Source organism: Ziziphus jujuba, chromosome 2, assembly GCF_031755915.1.
Source record: "Ziziphus jujuba cultivar Dongzao chromosome 2, ASM3175591v1".
In the NCBI taxonomy this organism is placed as follows: Eukaryota; Viridiplantae; Streptophyta; class Magnoliopsida; order Rosales; family Rhamnaceae; genus Ziziphus; species Ziziphus jujuba.
In genome coordinates, this window is record NC_083380.1 from 25,796,475 (window position 1) to 25,814,524 (window position 18,050).

The 18,050-nt window shown below is 32.9% G+C and overlaps 1 pseudogene; it reads right to left on the bottom strand.

Moving 5' to 3' along the window:
* Positions 1 to 2,513: 2,513 nt before the first annotated feature.
* On the bottom strand, positions 2,514 to 12,973 carry LOC125422667 (acyl-[acyl-carrier-protein] desaturase, chloroplastic-like; annotated as a pseudogene).
* Between the last annotated feature and the right edge of the window lie 5,077 nt (positions 12,974 to 18,050).

Sequence of the window (18,050 nt, forward strand, 5' to 3'; positions counted from 1 at the left end):
AGTTCGGACCTCAACTTGTTTTGTTCATAACTTTCAGATTGTAGCTCCGTTTTCAATGTGCTACTAGTCTACAAACTCAGAACAATGCATACTTGAAATGGTGCCTCGGTTAATGCAGAATTCCATCCGAATCAAAAAGTTAAAGTTTAACCCCTCTTGGTCAATGACGATCAAATTCGGTCAAATTCGGTTAACTTGAGAAATTTCTTATGTATTTCGGGACGAGGTGTTATAACCTTTCCCCTTACAAAATTTTTTTTTGGAAATTTCACATGGCACTGAAACAGATGAGGTATTGATCGTGCATCTGGGCCTCTGGTTTCCACGTATGATAGGTCTTCTCACAACCCGATGTCGTGAGTCCCGAGCACGTGCAATAGGTCAGCAATGTCCTTTTGTAACATTGAAATGTGAAATACATTGTATACATGGGCTAACTCTTCTGATAGTGCTAACCTGTATGCCACAGGACCAATCCTTTCAATAATCTCGTAGGGACCTATGTGACGAGGACTTAGCTCCTTGTTGGCCAAAACGTACGATTCCTTTCCACAAAGATAACTCCAAGAATTACATGATCACTAATCTTAAACTCGAGATCCTTTGTACACACATCTGCATAGCTCTTTTACCTATCCTAAGCTATTTTTAACCTAGTAGGCATAATATTGATATACAATCTCATAACCTAGAAGTTTCCTTTTGTCCTTTGCATTTCAACATAATAGAAATCTAACATTATTTCTTATACAATGCTTCGTAAGGTGACATCTGAATCCGGAGATACTCATTCCAATTTTTTCCTTGAACTGTAATGCATGTGACCTCAATATGTACTCTAAGGTCTGAATAATCCTTTTAGAGTTCATCAATCTGGGGTGAAAAGCGATACTCAAATTCAATTTAACACCTAGTTCTTCCATTAATCCTTTCCAAAACCTCGAAGTAAAACATAGATTTCCTATGAAATACGATCGATACGGGCACCCCATACAAACTCATTATATAATTCATAATGAGTCCCGCTAACTTCTAAAGGGAAAACCTATTTCGAATAAATAGGAAACTTGCAAACTTGGTGAGTCGATCCACTATCACCAAAATACCATTATGTCTGAATTATGGGAGAAAGCTTAAATATAAAATCCATTGTAACGCATTCCCATTTCCATACTGGGATCGGTAAAGGCTGTACAAGTTCAGAAGGTTTTTGTCTCTCTGCCTTCACTTGCTAGATCATAAAGTTTATAACCAATCACCAGAGCTCCATCACCTCTAATAGTGAAGCCTGACTTCCCCCTTGTTCAACTTTCCTTCTCATGCTCATTAAATAAGGACATTCAAGTAGGGCCACAAGAACATGATCGATAAGTCTTGGTCGTAGTTGAAAGCTAACTAAAAATTGCTTCTCAAGCATGCATCCTTAAATCAACAATCGACTATCGTAACTCAACCAGTAATTTAAAAGGTAAGATTAGAACTTAAACCTAATTTTCCCAAACCAAATACCAATATCACCAAATTAAGGCTGAGATTATTCTTTTTGCCTCTTATTACACTTTTAGTATTTATAATTATAAGATCGTTGCTCCTTATTGATTATCCAATTTTTCTTACCCTCGACAAACATCTTTCTTTAAACCAAATTCACCAAAATCATAAAATAAAAATCCTCACACTTATTCTAATGGAAGATCTTAAATTGCTTATGAAGCCTCGCATAATCCTTGAGATTATCATCACCAAAGAGAAAGAATCTATAAGATCAAGTCTGAATCCTTTGAACATCCAAAATATCATTCTTGAAAAGCCCTAAATTCTTTCAATTCAACAGACTCTAAAAATCCATACCTCAAGCAATAAAGAATTTAAATCTTAATTCTAGCATCATAACCAATACTATGAACTAATTACTAAATCCTCAAATCATAGGAAAACATTCAATACTCTTATATTATAACTATGCCCCAAAAATCATATTCCTTATGAGATTAAGTTATCACCAAGATTTATAAAACACTAGCAATATAATATCTTAAATCTCCAAGAAAATAAAATATCAAGATCTTAGTTTCTATGAAACGAAAATAACTACTCTTGAACATCTGACTAGGTCCAAAGAATCCTCTTCTTGTTATTAACCCCATTAACAATCAAGTTGGGGTAGAAATCTGATAGTTCTCTAGATCTCTGCTCTTACAAAGAAACTATGATGCTATCCTGAGTATCTTACACTCTAGCCTTTCAGTCTCAACGAAGGCTAGAAAGCAGAAGTCGATTGTGAAATGCAATCTTGGTAGTGTCTGATTCTTGGATTCTTAATTGGTGATACCCAAACCTTAGGTCAATCTTAGAAAATACCTTGTTAAGTTGTCAGTAGTCGATGCATATCGTTAGACTACCATCCTTCTTCTTCACAAACAACACAAGTACTCTCCATGACGATACAGTTTATCTAATAAATCCTTTATCCACCAAATCTTACAGTTGAGCCTTTAGCTCCCTTAACTCTTTCAGAGCCATACGATACGGCGGTAACGAAATAGGTCGGTGTCTGAAGCCAATTCAATGGCAAAGTCGATCTCATTTTTCAATGGCAACCTAGGTAACTTGTTGGGAAACACATTCAAATGGTCTTTCACTACAGGCACATCTTCCAACATTTCACTATCTACTTGGATATCAAGCTCATAGGCTAGATACCTTGAGAACCATTATTCAATAGCTTTTTGGCAACAAGGGTAGAAATTAACCTCGGTAAAGGCCTCCTAACTCCTCCACGAAGCACCACTTCAGGTAGGCCAAATTGCTTAAACAATACTTCTTTATGGTAGCAATTCAGAAGATGTGATTCGTAGCTAACCAATCCATGTCTAGGTTTACTTAAAGTCCAAGATATCCAATTTAATCAGTTCTCCTTCCCTCATCTGATTTTCGTTAAAGAAGAGGCAATCATTGACTATTTAACTTGGCCATAGGGATTCCCCTTTATTTTCCATAATTTCAACAATATAAAATATATGTATAATTTTTCTTTGGCCCCAAAATAGATTTTGAAGGTGAGTCACTCACCTGGAGCACGCTTATCAACCAAGACCTGCCACGGGATCCTTTCCACAACTCACACGTGCTCCTAAAACATTAAGGTCACACAAAAAAACTTATGCAAAAAAACATCAACACACATATGTTATTTAAGAAGATATTTTAAACATTTAAGAAATATTATCAAGTCAATTTATGTTATAACAAATATTTAAAAATTGACGGTAAATAATAGATGCGTACATAACAACTTATGCAAAAAAACTTTAAAAGTACATCTCCTCAACAAATTCTAATGGAGATAAAGTCTAACAAATACAAAATTGAAATTTATTGGGATATAAATATAATTGCGACGTGGCTATTTTATATTTATATTACTTTGCTATAGTTTGTTTCCTAAACAAATTATCTATGGAGAGTAATTCTCAAAAAGTATAATTAATTCCATATTGACTTATTTGATTAAATATAATAAATGTATTTTTTTTTCCTAAATTGTTGCTGATCACTTCTATAAGTGATCATATTACAATTATATTTTAGAAAACAAAAATAAATAAAACCTAGTCTTTTTAGCTTTTTCATTACTAGATTAGAGACAAAACCAACCAAAAAAAAAAAAAAAATACAACAATATACGAAAGAAATGGATTTAAATATAAGAATAAATCTAAACTTCATAAATACAAAAGCCATATGATATAATCTTCTATTTTTTAAAGTTTTTAGAATGGATATAAAGCAAAAAATATCCTAAATAATTTTAATAGGCAAGAATGGGATACATAACGATGTTTATATATATATATATATATAAAGATTCTATAGTACGGATGTCCGCATATTTTATCATGCGGATGTCTACAAAAAATGATAGTTTTTGAAAAAACCGTTGTCAATGTTCACATTTGTGTGATAGTATTGATGGTGGTTTCTTCAAAAATCTTCATCTTTGTGGAGATCTGTATGATAAAAAAATTCGAACATCCATATCATAAATGAACTATATATATATATATTACAAAAGGGGTAATTTTGGTAGCTGCATGGAAGAAGTTCAAAAAGCAAAGGGTTAGATATGGAAATCAAAACAAGGAGACCTTCTATTAGCCTGCTCAAGGGTAAAATTGAAAGTTTGTAAATATTGCATTTAATTTATGTGGAATGGTGTTTCTTCTCGTGGCAATAACACTGGCGTTCTAAAAAACTATGTTTGGTTTTCCCATAAGTACAAATTCAAGGAGTTTTAAACAGAGAGACCCAAAAGGAATAGGAACAAGAAAGTTGAACTTTTATACATAGGATAATAAATCTCTTATTATCAATACCTAACAGGCTTATGTAGCAAATACTTAATTATTTCATACATTGATATAATAAATTAGAGTTTGGATATGATTATGGTACTACTTGCCACATAAGCTGACATAGGCATCTTTAAATGGGAATTCCTTACACATATATAATAAATAGATATATAATTTTTCTATAATGTACATGATACATTGTCCCTTTTATAATATCACACCTAACATCGCACAATAATTATAAAATACATGCAAGTTATATGTAATTTAACATTAGACATTTGGTATAAAAGACAAACACATACAACTGCACTAAATATATATAAATATTATAATTTCTTTTTAAGCATAATGCCATAATTTTTATGCAAAAGACTTATTATAAATATATATATATATATATATACATCATAAAATCCATGAGATAGACTTTTCTATTGAAAATCCAATTGAAAGAGACTTCGGGAGCTTCTTTAGTAGCCTTAGACGGGGTTATTTCTTCCAGCTTCGTAATCCTTTGAACTAACCCACAAACATAATATTGAGCTTCTCGCCCTTCACTGTGTAAAATATTAAAAATAAATGAAATAATCGAAGGTAATTGACTTGTATTTCATGTGCAAGGTACAAAAATATATACAAAAGATGGGAGACTTATCTAAAGCCTATACAAGTTATCAGATAGATACAAACTCTCGTGAGCTAATATATCATTGTAGATAAAGATAACTAGTACAGCTAATAGGATAATATACAGCTACACCTAACCCGATTGGACATCATTATCTAATATTCTATCATCCCCCTTCAAGCAAAATGGGGGAGAGACAACATTGAGCTTGTCTCGAAGAAGGCTGAATCGAGCAGTGGATAGGGCCTTAGTGAAGATGTCAGCAATTTGCTCAAAAATAGGAATATAACGCACATCCAATTGCTACCATTTTACTTGATCTCAAACGAAATGGACATCTATTTCAATATGCTTCGTGCGACTATGGAATACGAGATTAGCAGCTAAGGACCCAGTGCCCATATTGTTGCACCAAAGAACAGGGGTAGCGGAGGATCATATTTGTAACTCCTTCAATAATTGTTGGAGCCATGAAATTTCAGCTGCAGCATGAGCAAGAGCGCGGTACTTTAATTATGTGCTGGAGCGAGCGATGGCATTCTGCTTTCAGGAAGACCAAGAGATAAGTGTAGTGCCAAGAAAGATACAATAGCCATTAGTTGATTTGTGATAATCAAGATTGGATGCCCAATCGACATCAGCAAATCCGGTGAGAGAAAGACTAGCAGAGGGTCGAATCCATAATCCCATATGTTTCGTGCCTTGTAGATACCTGAGGATTCTCTTACAAGCAGACCAGTGGACATCCATAGGAGCATGCATGAATTGGCTAAGTTTGTTAACAATGAAGGAGATTTCAGGCCTTGTAACGATAAGATATTGTAAGGAACCAATTGTACTCTGATATTAAAAAAAATCAGAAAAAGCAGTACCAATTGAGGTAGCCAATTGAGTAGAAGTACTAGTAGGGGATGGACTAACCTTACAATTCATCATCTGGACCTGACTAAGCAAATCATTGATGTAACTATGTTGGGAAAGATGTAAACCATGCTTGCTCCAATAGACTTGGATACCAAGAAGGAAATTCAAAGGATCGAGATCCTTAAAAGAGTAGGTGTCATGCAACTTTTTGATGAACTTATTAAGAGGTAAAATATTATTACCAATAACAAGGATGTTATCAACGTAGACAAGTACCTAGACCACACACAAAGTGTTATGGATAAAGAAAAGGGAAGAATCCAGCTTGGAATTGTGGAAACCCCAAGTAGTCAAAGTATGTTTTAACCGATCATACCAAGCACGCAGAGCTTGGCGAAGACCATAAAGAGACCGTTGAAGTTTGCAGACAGCAAGAGGGTGAGCAGGATTAATGAATCCAATGGGTTGTGGCATGTAGACATCCTTTGTTAAAACGCCGTTCAAGAAGGCATTATTAACGTCAAGTTGACATATTGGCCGATCATGGGAAACAACAATGGAGAGAATAACATGGATAGTGGAAGGTTTAATAATAGGACTATAGGTCTCAGAAAAATCAAGACCCAGCTTTTGATGAAACCCTTTGGCCATTAAATGGGCTTTATGATGAAGGATCGTTTCACCAGGATTGCATTTTAGTTTAAAGACCCATTTATTACCAACTAACCTCTGAGTAGGGTGAGGGGGCATTAGAATCCAGGTTCGGTTGTCTTGTAAAGCCTTAAACTCAAGTTCCATTGCATGCTTCCATTGAGGACATAAAAAGGCAAACTCAACATATGGTGGCTCAACAGCTGATGAGGCAGGTTGAAGAGTTGCTGAATAATTTTTTGGTTTGAAGATGCCTGCCTTACCACGGGTGACCATTGAATGGGTAGGTTGCAAGGAATTGATAGGATGACCCGATAATGGAGTGGAATGATGAAAGTTGATATGAGTGGGAGTGGGTGGGGAGGTATGAATGGGAGTAGGTGGGGAGAGACTATTTGTAGAATTCTAATAGCACGTGAAATGGAGGCTTGGGGGTCACCTAAAAAGGAGGTTGTGGTAGGTGGTGAAAAGGATGGGTTAGGTGAGGAGGTATGATGCAAGGAAGAAATGTTAGGCATGGAGCCTATTTCTTTATTTGTTTTTGGATGGGACTGATTAGAAGATGGTAAAGTTGGCATGACTGAAGAAGGTTCCTCACGTGTTCATGCCCCAAACGTGTTGTCCTACATAGAATTGTTAAAAGGTAAAATAGAAAAAGGAGAGACAGAAGAAGTAGGAGAGGATTTTTGGTTATGGGTCCCAGCTTTTTGAAAAAAAGGACATACATACTCATTAAAAATGAAGTTGGAGGATATATATATTTTGCCAGAAACTAAACTCAAGCACCTGTATCCTTTATGAGAAGAACTATAACCAATAAAAACATATCGTTCAGAATGGAAAAAAATTTTTCTTGAGCGATAAGATCTTAAGCAGGGAAAAAACTCAACCAAAACTCTTGAGAAAGGAAAAATCAAATTTTTTATGAAATAATTTTTGAAAAGGGGATTGAAAATTGAAGACTTTAGTAGGGAGTCTATTTATTAAAAATGTGGCAGTTGAACAAGCATCCCACCAATGAGAAAAAGGCATGGAACTTTGAGCAAGCAAAATTAAAGCAGTTTCAGTAATATGACAATGCTTACGTTCTATTTTGCCATTTTGGTTATGAGTGTGAGGGCATGGATATTGAAAAAGTATTCCGAAATTGTGTAAAACATTTTTAAGAGGACGATACTCTCCTCCCCAGTCAGCTTGGAACACTTTAATTTTTTTATTAGTCAAACTTTCTACCATTTTTTTTGAAATAAAAGAACATATTGGTTACTTTAGATTTTTATTTCATAGGATAAATCCAAGAAAAACATGTAAAATTATCTTCAAATAAAATATAATATCTATATCCTTCAAATGATTCAACAGGTGTTGGGCCCCACACATCAGAAAAAAAACTAATTCTAGTGGAATATGACTAACAATATGCGAGGAAGGGGCAAAAAGCCTTTTATTTTTGTCTAATTGACAGAAGGTACAAAAAGAATCATAAGAAGAACTAACAAAAAAAGAATTATTGTACGGTGAAGCAACTTTATTCATTATTAGAGATGATGGATGACCAAGTCTATAATGCCACAACTGAGAAATAGGAAACTTAGTATGAAAAGAATAAAAATGTTCAGGATTATTATGTAAAGATGCTAGAAACAAACTGGAAGTCCTAGAAAAATTATTAGAAATTTTGGGCAGCAACACTTGATAGAGTCCATCTTTAATCCTTCCTTGAAGCAATACCTTCTTTGAATTCTTGTCCTATACAAAAACAAACTTAGAGTTAAACTCCACAATAACATTATTATCTTTAGTTGGATGGGAAATACTCAACAAATTTTGAGTAATATGGGGAACATGCAATATTTCTTGTAAATTAAGTAAACCAGAATGAGTATTAAAACTTGAACAACCAGTATGTTTAATCTGAAAACCTTGACCATTACCAACAACAAGTGTGTCATCTCCAAGATAATCACTTTTTTTGGTGATATTTAAAGGATCAGAAGTAATGTGATTAGTTGCACCACTGTCCATTAGCCATTCAAGATTAGCCACCACATCAGGAGAGGCATAGAAAGCCCTGTTATTATTTTGGGCAGTAAAGCTTTCATCATACCGATGCCAACATCTATCTGCACCATGTCCTGGGAGTTTGTATATTTGACAAAAAATTCTGTTATTATTATTATATTGACCCCCTCTTCCACGTCCTCTACCGCGACCACGTGTAGGATTATTACCTCTCATACTTGAAGACCCACTGTTTGTATTATAATCAAAGCCATGGGTAGTATCTATAGCTCGCCCAGAATTAATGTTTCAGCCAGAAACAAATTTTCTTCCCTGTCTATCAGCAATCCGAGCTTACATAATCTCAGAAGAATTGGCTTGAAGGATGTGCACTTCCTGATTCAACAAGAGAGACTGAACCTCTTCAATATCAAGAGGCATACAGCTGGAGTTAATATTTGTTACAATTGCATCATACTCCAATGGCAATCCTGCTAACAACTATATAATAAAATCCTCATCAGAAACATGAAAATCAGCCATAATTAACGAGTCTGCTATGCCTTTTAGTTTAGTGAAGTATTCTGTCATGGACATTGATTCCTTCTTTGTTGTTTGAAATTGGACTTTCAATTGCATTATTTTTGCTCGTGATTGGTTGCTAAAGAGATATTCAATGGAACACCAAAGTTGATGAGATGTTAATGACATTTGTGTTGTTGAAGCCTTAGTTAGCTGTGTGTGAATTTCTGGCGAGATGGAAGATAGTATCCATCCAAGAAGAGCTTGGTCTAGTCTTCTCCATTTGTAAAAGTCAGGATTTGGTGCCGGAGTCTGCACAACTTGTCCACCGCTAGTGGAAGAGACCATAAGAGTACTTGGTGGAGGAAGCAAGCTGCCATCAATGAACGATTCCATGTTACCTCCAATGATGGCAGGTAGCATCTGTGATCTCCAAATAAGATAATTATATTGTTCCAAATGAAAAGGAAAGTTATAAGTTGGGAGGCTATCATTTGTAAAAGTGGGAATAGCACGAGCAGGAATGATAGCATAGGACATAATGGAAGACGAGTTATTGGCCATTGGATCAAAAGAAATAACTCGTTGGAGCTATAAAAAGGCTCTGATACCATGTAAAATATTAAAAATAAATGAAATAACCGAAGTTAATTGACTTGTATTTCATGTGCAAGGTCCAGAAATATATACAAAAGATGGGAGACTTATCTAAAGCCTATACAAGTTACCAGATAGATACAAACTCTCGTGAGTTAATATATCACTATGGATAAAGATAAATAGTACAGCTAATAGGATAATACAAAGCTACACCTAACCCGGTTGGAGATCATTATCTAATATTCTATCACACTAGAAAGCCCAGTGAGCTTCTCAACTTTCCATTTACTCATCAAATGCTCCAACATGGCTTTGCGTTCGAACAAATTAAACACCCCTATACGTGTCACAACTTGGGTTAAATGCTTGTAAAGATGATCATCAAACCCATCATACATTAAATGAGAAGGCATCTCGATTCTCCTCCCTCATCATGTATGCTAAGGCTATGAACATCCCATTCGGATCTAGCTCAAAAAACTTCCCAGCCATTTTGGTATAAGCACTTTCATGGCGCTTCTCGTTCGCAGCAATAATCCCACATATTTGGGCAAGATTTGCATCTCCATGCTGCTTGGCCAGCCTAGCTGTATTCCCATGAATTATAGCCGTTTCCCTTTCTTGGAAGGATGTGTAAATGGTTATAGGTATGGATTATTTGCCATGCCCAAATCCTATATATAGAGTACACAAATTTGAAAACTTAGCAATTATATATAATATAATACAATTTCATTTTCCTGAGCAGCGAAGTTTAGGATATGTCGTTCGATCACATCCGGTAACATGTTTTGAGATGCAGTATCTTGGAGCATACCATATGTGCTACATCGCCTAGGAAAATATTTTCCTAATATAACAATATACATATACGTATATATATATATATATATACACAAATTATCATATTATATAAAAGTATCATGATCTCCTTTGCTCGTTAGCTATGAAAGAATTGCCAAAAAAAAAAAAAAAAAAAAAAGAGATAAAATTATCAAGTGCCCTGTATTTGAATGATTAAAAATGCAAACAACCCCTATATATATATATATATATGTATATATATTATCACATTATGAAAGTCCGCCTCTTAACAGGGAGTCCTGATTCAATTAAAACCAAATGCTTAATTGACAAATACTTATTACCAGGTTGCACTATCAGTTATTATTTAATTTTAAATTTAGAAATTTAAAATGAAATGTGACAGCCTTAGCGCTTACTATTTAATAATTCCTAATTTAATAGAGTTTCCTAACTAAAGAATTTTGGCAGTATCCTCATTTTAATAAAATATATATAAATTGATTACATTCAATCTCTTGGCGGAAAAAGTCCATATAGCCAATCTCTCGGTGAAAAGAGATGACATATAATTAACTCATCCATATTTTATTGCAATCAAGTTAAATAACGCAATTAGGATTATAAGTATGTACATATAGTCATGTTCACAATATATAGCCATTTGCACATCAGGATGTCATGATTTTATTCATTAATATACACCCTATTCCCATGTAGTAAAGTGCATAATCAGAATTATACATTTCATTGTTTATAGATAGTCATGTGTCAAGATGTTAATAGAGTCAGAATATCTTGAGTTTGATTCAAATTATATATCTATATACATATATATGTTTGTATCGATGGATCATAGTATCAGCTAATTAGCGCATGAAATATGAAAATAATTTAATTGTTATGCTTTAAGCAAGTGACAAATAGGTATATAAACTCTAGTACTTACCATTCCAGCAGCAATAAGATATTGAATGGTAGTCTCAACTTGCTTCATATCAACTCGACCAGAGAGATAAAGATACTTGTTAAGAAGATCACCATGCCTGTTTTCTTCAGCACTCCACCCTCTTGCCCAAATAGACCAGGGAGTGTCATCAACCCCGGCCTTGTCATGGAAGATTTCCGTTCCGTTTATACTCGAATGGTAGCTCGGAAGTGCTTCTTCAGTGACGATATTCCCAACAAGGACCACGAATGGGTATTTCCTTAGCTCTTTCTTGAAGTTGTCTAAGTTGGTCATGGAAGCCATCTGATGAAGCGTCTGGAAGGAAATCTTGAGGTTGCCAACATTCTTTGGCTGGTTTCAACAATGGTAAAATATTGTCCCTAGCCCAATCTTCCATGGACTTGAAAATTTCACCGAAATTTTCTTTTGGTGGAGCTGGAGCTACAAGATCATTTCTCTTCAAACCTTGAGGGCTAATGTTTCTTAAAGTCTTTCTGCTTCCCTATAAAACATAATATTCAACCAAGTTAATTAGCAACATACTTGGTTAATTAATCAGCTCCAATTATATATCTATGCAAAAAGAGAAAAATACGTGAGTTTTTCTTATGTGCATTGCCGCCATCATGAACAACATACGGAGAATGTATTCATAGACTTAGCGTAGTGATTTAAAATACATCCAAATCCTAGGTTCAAATTTTAGTCTAGTTGAAATCCCTTTCCCAACTGTAACGTTGATAAAAATAAAAAATAAAAAAATAAAAATGAACCAGGAAGAACGCTTAGTCATTTGATGCATTGATAATTTTCTTTTTATTTTTTAAATTTAAATCTAAAAACTTAGCTGGAATTCATTGAAGTTTGAAGTTTTAACATTTGTCGGTGTAAAAAATTCATTATGTAGTAAAGTACCAAAAAAAAAAATCGATTTTATTTAGATATAATAACATAGATTTCTTTTATATATAGATTTCAATACAAAAATAATATACATATATATATATATATATAGAGAGAGAGAGAGAGAGAGAGAGAGCTCTTCAACCGTGTTACACTATAAGAGAAGTGCCATCAAATTTTAGTGTCAAATTTTTGTCGACATTAAACTAAAATAGAGTGGAATATTTAATCTGTTATCAATCAAAGACTAATGGTGTGCCCCTTATGATGTGGGATTGATATTTTTTTTTAACATAATTATATAATGTGTAAATATTCACATTATAAAAATTTACATATACAGTTAAAAATAAAAATTATTATCAATAATAAATTTTAAAAATTATTATTGATAATAGCTTTTTATATTTGTATCTATCAAACAGACAACAATGATTTAGAAAGATTATATATATATATATATATACACACATACACACATAGCATAGATTAGAAAAAAAAAGAAAAGAAAACAATTAAGAGAGACTTGATCAGGATAAAGAAAGTACAGGTGTCAGTAGTATACCTGGTGTTACAGTGAAGAGTGGAGGACATCAAGAACTTGGGAGATGGGATTGTTGATATGATGCTTGGCTGCAGAGAAAAAGTTGGCCATTTATTAAGAGATTGATTCCTCACCAGTTTAACACTCATTCTTTCGCCTTTCCTTGATCAATCTTTCTCTTGTGGTTTTGGATGGAACGAAATGGCCTGACTCTACATATATATAGAAAATTTAATTCACAAATTTTTAATTTTGCTATTATTTCACTTATATAAAAATTATTATTTATCTTTTCTGAATTTTCTATAATTATTAAAAGAGATTAATATGTCAATTTTTATTGTTTTTACAAATTAATTTTAATTATTAAAGGTTAAAATTATTTTTTTTACAATTTTACTCAATCATAAAATAAAAAATTTTAATTTTTGAAAAAGATTGATAATAAATTTTCAAAATGTAATATTTAAATAATATAATAACAAAATTGAAAAGGTATAAATAAAATTTGCTTTACGAGTAATTTAAGTAGAAAGTTTTGTTATTTATTTATTTATTTATTTTTTTAGTTTTTAAGATATTAAAAGATGGGGGCATTAATTTGTCCGAGGGAGTTAGTTAGAGATACAGCATTGCTACCCATTTTTTAATTTTCATGATATGTCCACTTATAATTGATTGCTATTTGAAAATAAATTTAAGATGAATGGATCATTCACATATAAATAAATAAAAAAATTAAAAGTGTCATTTTATTAAATCAAATATATAAAATAACAATTAATAGTTTGACTACTAAAAAAGGACCAACAGGGCTCATGTCAAAGTATTGCTATTCCAAGATTGATAAGATCGTTTTGAATGAAATAGAAATAAAGCGCAAAAAACTATGTGTATATAGTGAAAATTTGCAACAAAATAAAAATATACGTATGCCCCAAAAAAAAAAAAAAATCCAAAACAAAGAAACCAATTATGTAAAATGATGTTGTATATGTGGCTAATCAAATTGGCAGAAATAATAGTTTTATCACTAAACTGTTTTTGAAGATATCTATTTTCTTACCATTTTTGGTTTTGGTGCATATTATTTGCTTTATGGACCTAATTAAATTGTATAGTATGTGCGTTCTAACTAATCAATCTGACAATCATTTATTTTCTAAAACTTAATAATATTTATACCTTATCAAAATAGCAACCAATCAAGATGGTTGCTTTATTTTATTTTTCTAATCTTTTATTTCTTTTATATATAATTGATAGTGGGGATTACTCAAAATCAGACCTTTGTTGGAGAAAACAAAGTCGGCGCAATTTCTTTCTTCCTAATTTGTCTCATAAAGAACTCTCCTTAATTATGAGTAGGCATAGCTTTCAGAGGTGTAGCAGTACTAGTACCGGTAGTGTATATCTTATCATGTTATAAATGTTGATTGTGTAATTGATGACACATCATTCATATGGAGTGGGTCGTGTAAGAAAAGTCTCTTAGCATTAAGTTTTGTTATTTACTTTAGAGGATTTCACGTGGTTGCATTTTGAATTTTAGTAGGCAACATTTTGCATTTTAAATATTTTTTCTTTTTTTCGGTATTTTTACATATCAAGCTCGCATAAATTTTACATCGTTCGTCTCTGTAATAAAAAATCATGATGAAAGCGTTAAGTGACATGCACATAATGCTTATTCAAAGCTAAATACGTGCTTTTTCATTTTCATCTATTAAAAAAAATAATAATAAAAAAAAAGAAAAAAAAAAAAGAAAAAGAAAAGAAAGAATGAAAGAAAGAAAGCATAGGAAGCTCTCTTCGTGCACCCAAACCATATTAGCAAGGAATTTCTTGTGTTCATCTAATATAACCAACATAATTGTAAATGAAATATGATTGAATCAATTAACCTTTTCTTAAATACAAGTTTTAAACCCCAAATTAATGGAAGATAATATATACAATTAGTGTGGGAAAACTGGGAAGAGGGATCTGTGTTGATATGCTAGGCATGGAGGAACCGATATGGTGCTTCTAGATCAGATTTGCGATGCCTTCTGTGAATGAAGCAAGGGATGTGCAAAAATTGGCTTATTCCATCTAGCAGATCGTGCAGCTGTTCTTTCGAATCGATTTCGATCACTTCTTTTTAGGTTGGGTCTTTTCAATCTAATCCTATTTCGGGTTCATCGAGTTTTGCAGCAGTGGCATTCGGCCTCAGTGATCCATTGCAGAACGGACTTAGGTTTTTATGTGGGACGTTTTCTTTGAGGGATTTTTAGTTGGGGATGAAAATGGATGGGGCAGGGGTCCTCCTGGAATGGGCAATCGTTCCAATGGCGTTTGCTACATTTTTCTCCGTAATCTCGTTGACAATGGATGGACCAGAAGTTCCAGAGTTCTGGTTTCTATCATAATCATTATTTTTTCTAGATAAATGTGAAATGACTTTACATATCCTTATCTGAGCATCCTGTGCGCATCAGATGACCCATTCTATTTGGTTTTTTAATAGATGGACGGAACGGTGCAAGAATGGTATGAGTTTAGGGTGCAAAATATAGAAAAAAAAATTGTTTAGGGTGTAAAATATCAATTTTGATAAAATTTGAAGGCACAACATGTACCAATATTCCTTAACTTTATTAATTAGGTTATCAGAAAATTAATTATATATGTATTATTAAAGTAATTCAAAATTTAATAAGAAAGATTTTAATGGAAGAGTTTCTATGTGTGTGCATATATCTTATCTAGGGTGTAGATATATGCAAGTTTTTAACTTACAAATGCACACCTATCCTTTTGAGGACGTACATTATTTTGTAACACATATCGTTAAAAAGATAGATGTGTCTTTGTATTTTATAATACGAGAATATTTTGAAACAAAAATAATTATATATATAAATCTCTTATGAGGTATTCCTTATTTAATTAAATTAAAGATACTTAGTGGCAAAGTATAAAATGATAATTAAGATTTAATATTTAAATCTAAAATATTAAACGAGATGTAGCAATCCTTAACAATTAGCATATAAAAATTTCAAATATAATAAAGTCAGCAAATATTTGATAAGAGAATTCTTATATGCAATAGGGTTGAGAATACCCTTATGTAACAATTAGTGTGAGTGAGTGGAGAGAACTGACAGACTACCTAATATCTAATATCAGATTACTCGGGTGTGGATTATGGGATGATTTAAGTATACTGATAATTATTATCATAACATCGAGGTCCTTTCAGAGCGGTTAGTTTTAGGGTTTAAAAGAATTCCGAATTTAAGAATGCTCAGATGAGAGTAATCTAAAAATGGATGATCTATTGGGAAGGTCTAAATAAAAAACCTCATACTGAATTTATAATTTGAAATCAATATCGATAGAGAGTGACAGATTTGTTATTGGAGGCAATGCGTGTTACAAAGGGTATCAGAGTCTATACTCGGTTGGAAATATGCCAGTGAGGATGCTGAGCTCTAAGAGGATGGATTGTGATAACTAATGCAAGCATGTTCAAGGCATTGACATATTACTTGGTGTCCCTAACCCACATCTCCATGGTGTGAACTACTTACTTAATGTCACAAATCCCACATCATCAGGATGTGAATCAGGGGATGATTCAAATATAATGATAGTCATTCTTATACCATCGTGCATTTTCAAAGCGGTTGGCTATAGGGTTCAAAAAAAATTCCAAGTTAAGCATACTCAAGGAAGAGTAATCCAATGATTGGTAACCTTTTGAGAAGTTTTGATCGTAAAAGAGTGACAGGTCTACCAGTGGAGGCAATGTGTTACACCTTAAGTTGTGAAATTTAAAGATTAGTGGGTAAGGTTAATTGTTGTATTTAGATTGAATGGAGATGACATGGATGGCTCATATTTTTTGGCATTTATTACTTTTCTTTAATATGAGAAAAAAAATATTTTACATTTTAAAATTTTAACCAAAACTATTAAATAAAGAATTTAAAAAAAATTGACAAAACAAAATAAATATAGTAAGATTCGATTGTGTTTGGTTCACCATTTGTGATTGTTTGTTTCTTTCAGGTTGGGTTCAAGAATATGTTAGTTTCATTTGGCCAATTTAGATCGCTCGTTCTTAGTTGACCACAAAATGAGTCAAAAGTGATTTGTTCATTTTCACTTCAGCCTGACTTTTATATATTGTATCTTAATTTTATAAAATCAATATATCCTGATTGAATCAAAATTTTATATATATGTTTATATATATACACAATGTGTGCTTAAGAATTTCTTTATTAAGTACAACAGTTACACTTGATTTTCTCAAAAGAAAGACATGCAATTAGATTGAACTACCAACATGGGGAATAAGCCCTTAGTGGACAGTTAGGATGACAAGAAGACTACAATATAGTAGCCCAACATGGTTCAAATCAAGTTATGGTATTAGGTTATGTTTGGTATCATGTAAAACTGGAATGATTGAAAAAGAGGAATTAAAAGTGGAGGGATGTAAGATGTTGTGATTGTTTGGTATTGAGGAAAAAAGGACAAGGATGCAAAGTTGGATGGAAAAATTTTAATTCAAACCAAAGCCTCCTACACTAGATGGATTCTTATTCTGTGGGTCACTTTTGTCCTGAGGATAAAAGTCCTAGCCTTGGGTCAAGTGACAAAAGGTAGTCTTGCTTAAGGTTCTTATATTTTAGTCTTGAATATACTTAGGTTGGACTAATATGAAGCTCCGTAAGAAGTGCCTTGACTTAGTTTGGTCGAGCCTCTTCAAGCTTAAGACTAGCTTGAATCAGCTTATATTTTTGACCTATTTTGATTTGTTCGAATCGGCTAGAATAAACTTCTATTAGTCTAAAGTAGAGAAAATATGCTACATGTCATAATTAAGGAAAGTGCATGAACCTTTCTTATGGAATTTATGTTGCTGAAATCAGCTTGTGAAAAGTAAATCAGGATTTGGGAAATAAGGTAACTCTCCTAAATTTAAGGCTCTATGGTCAAAGCTTATTAAGGTTTGATGTGCTAGATTTCTTGAGGACCCGGAATCCCAATGCCTATATAAAAAGTGAGAATTCAGCAAATAGGTAAATTCTTTTACATATTACTTTCTCTTTAGATTTGGAATCAACTATAAGTATCCGAAACATTATTTCGCTTAAGTATTGAAGTATCTTTCACCAGTCCTAAAGCAAATAAGGTATGGTGGGTTCCAGCTACTTTCACTTGTGCTCA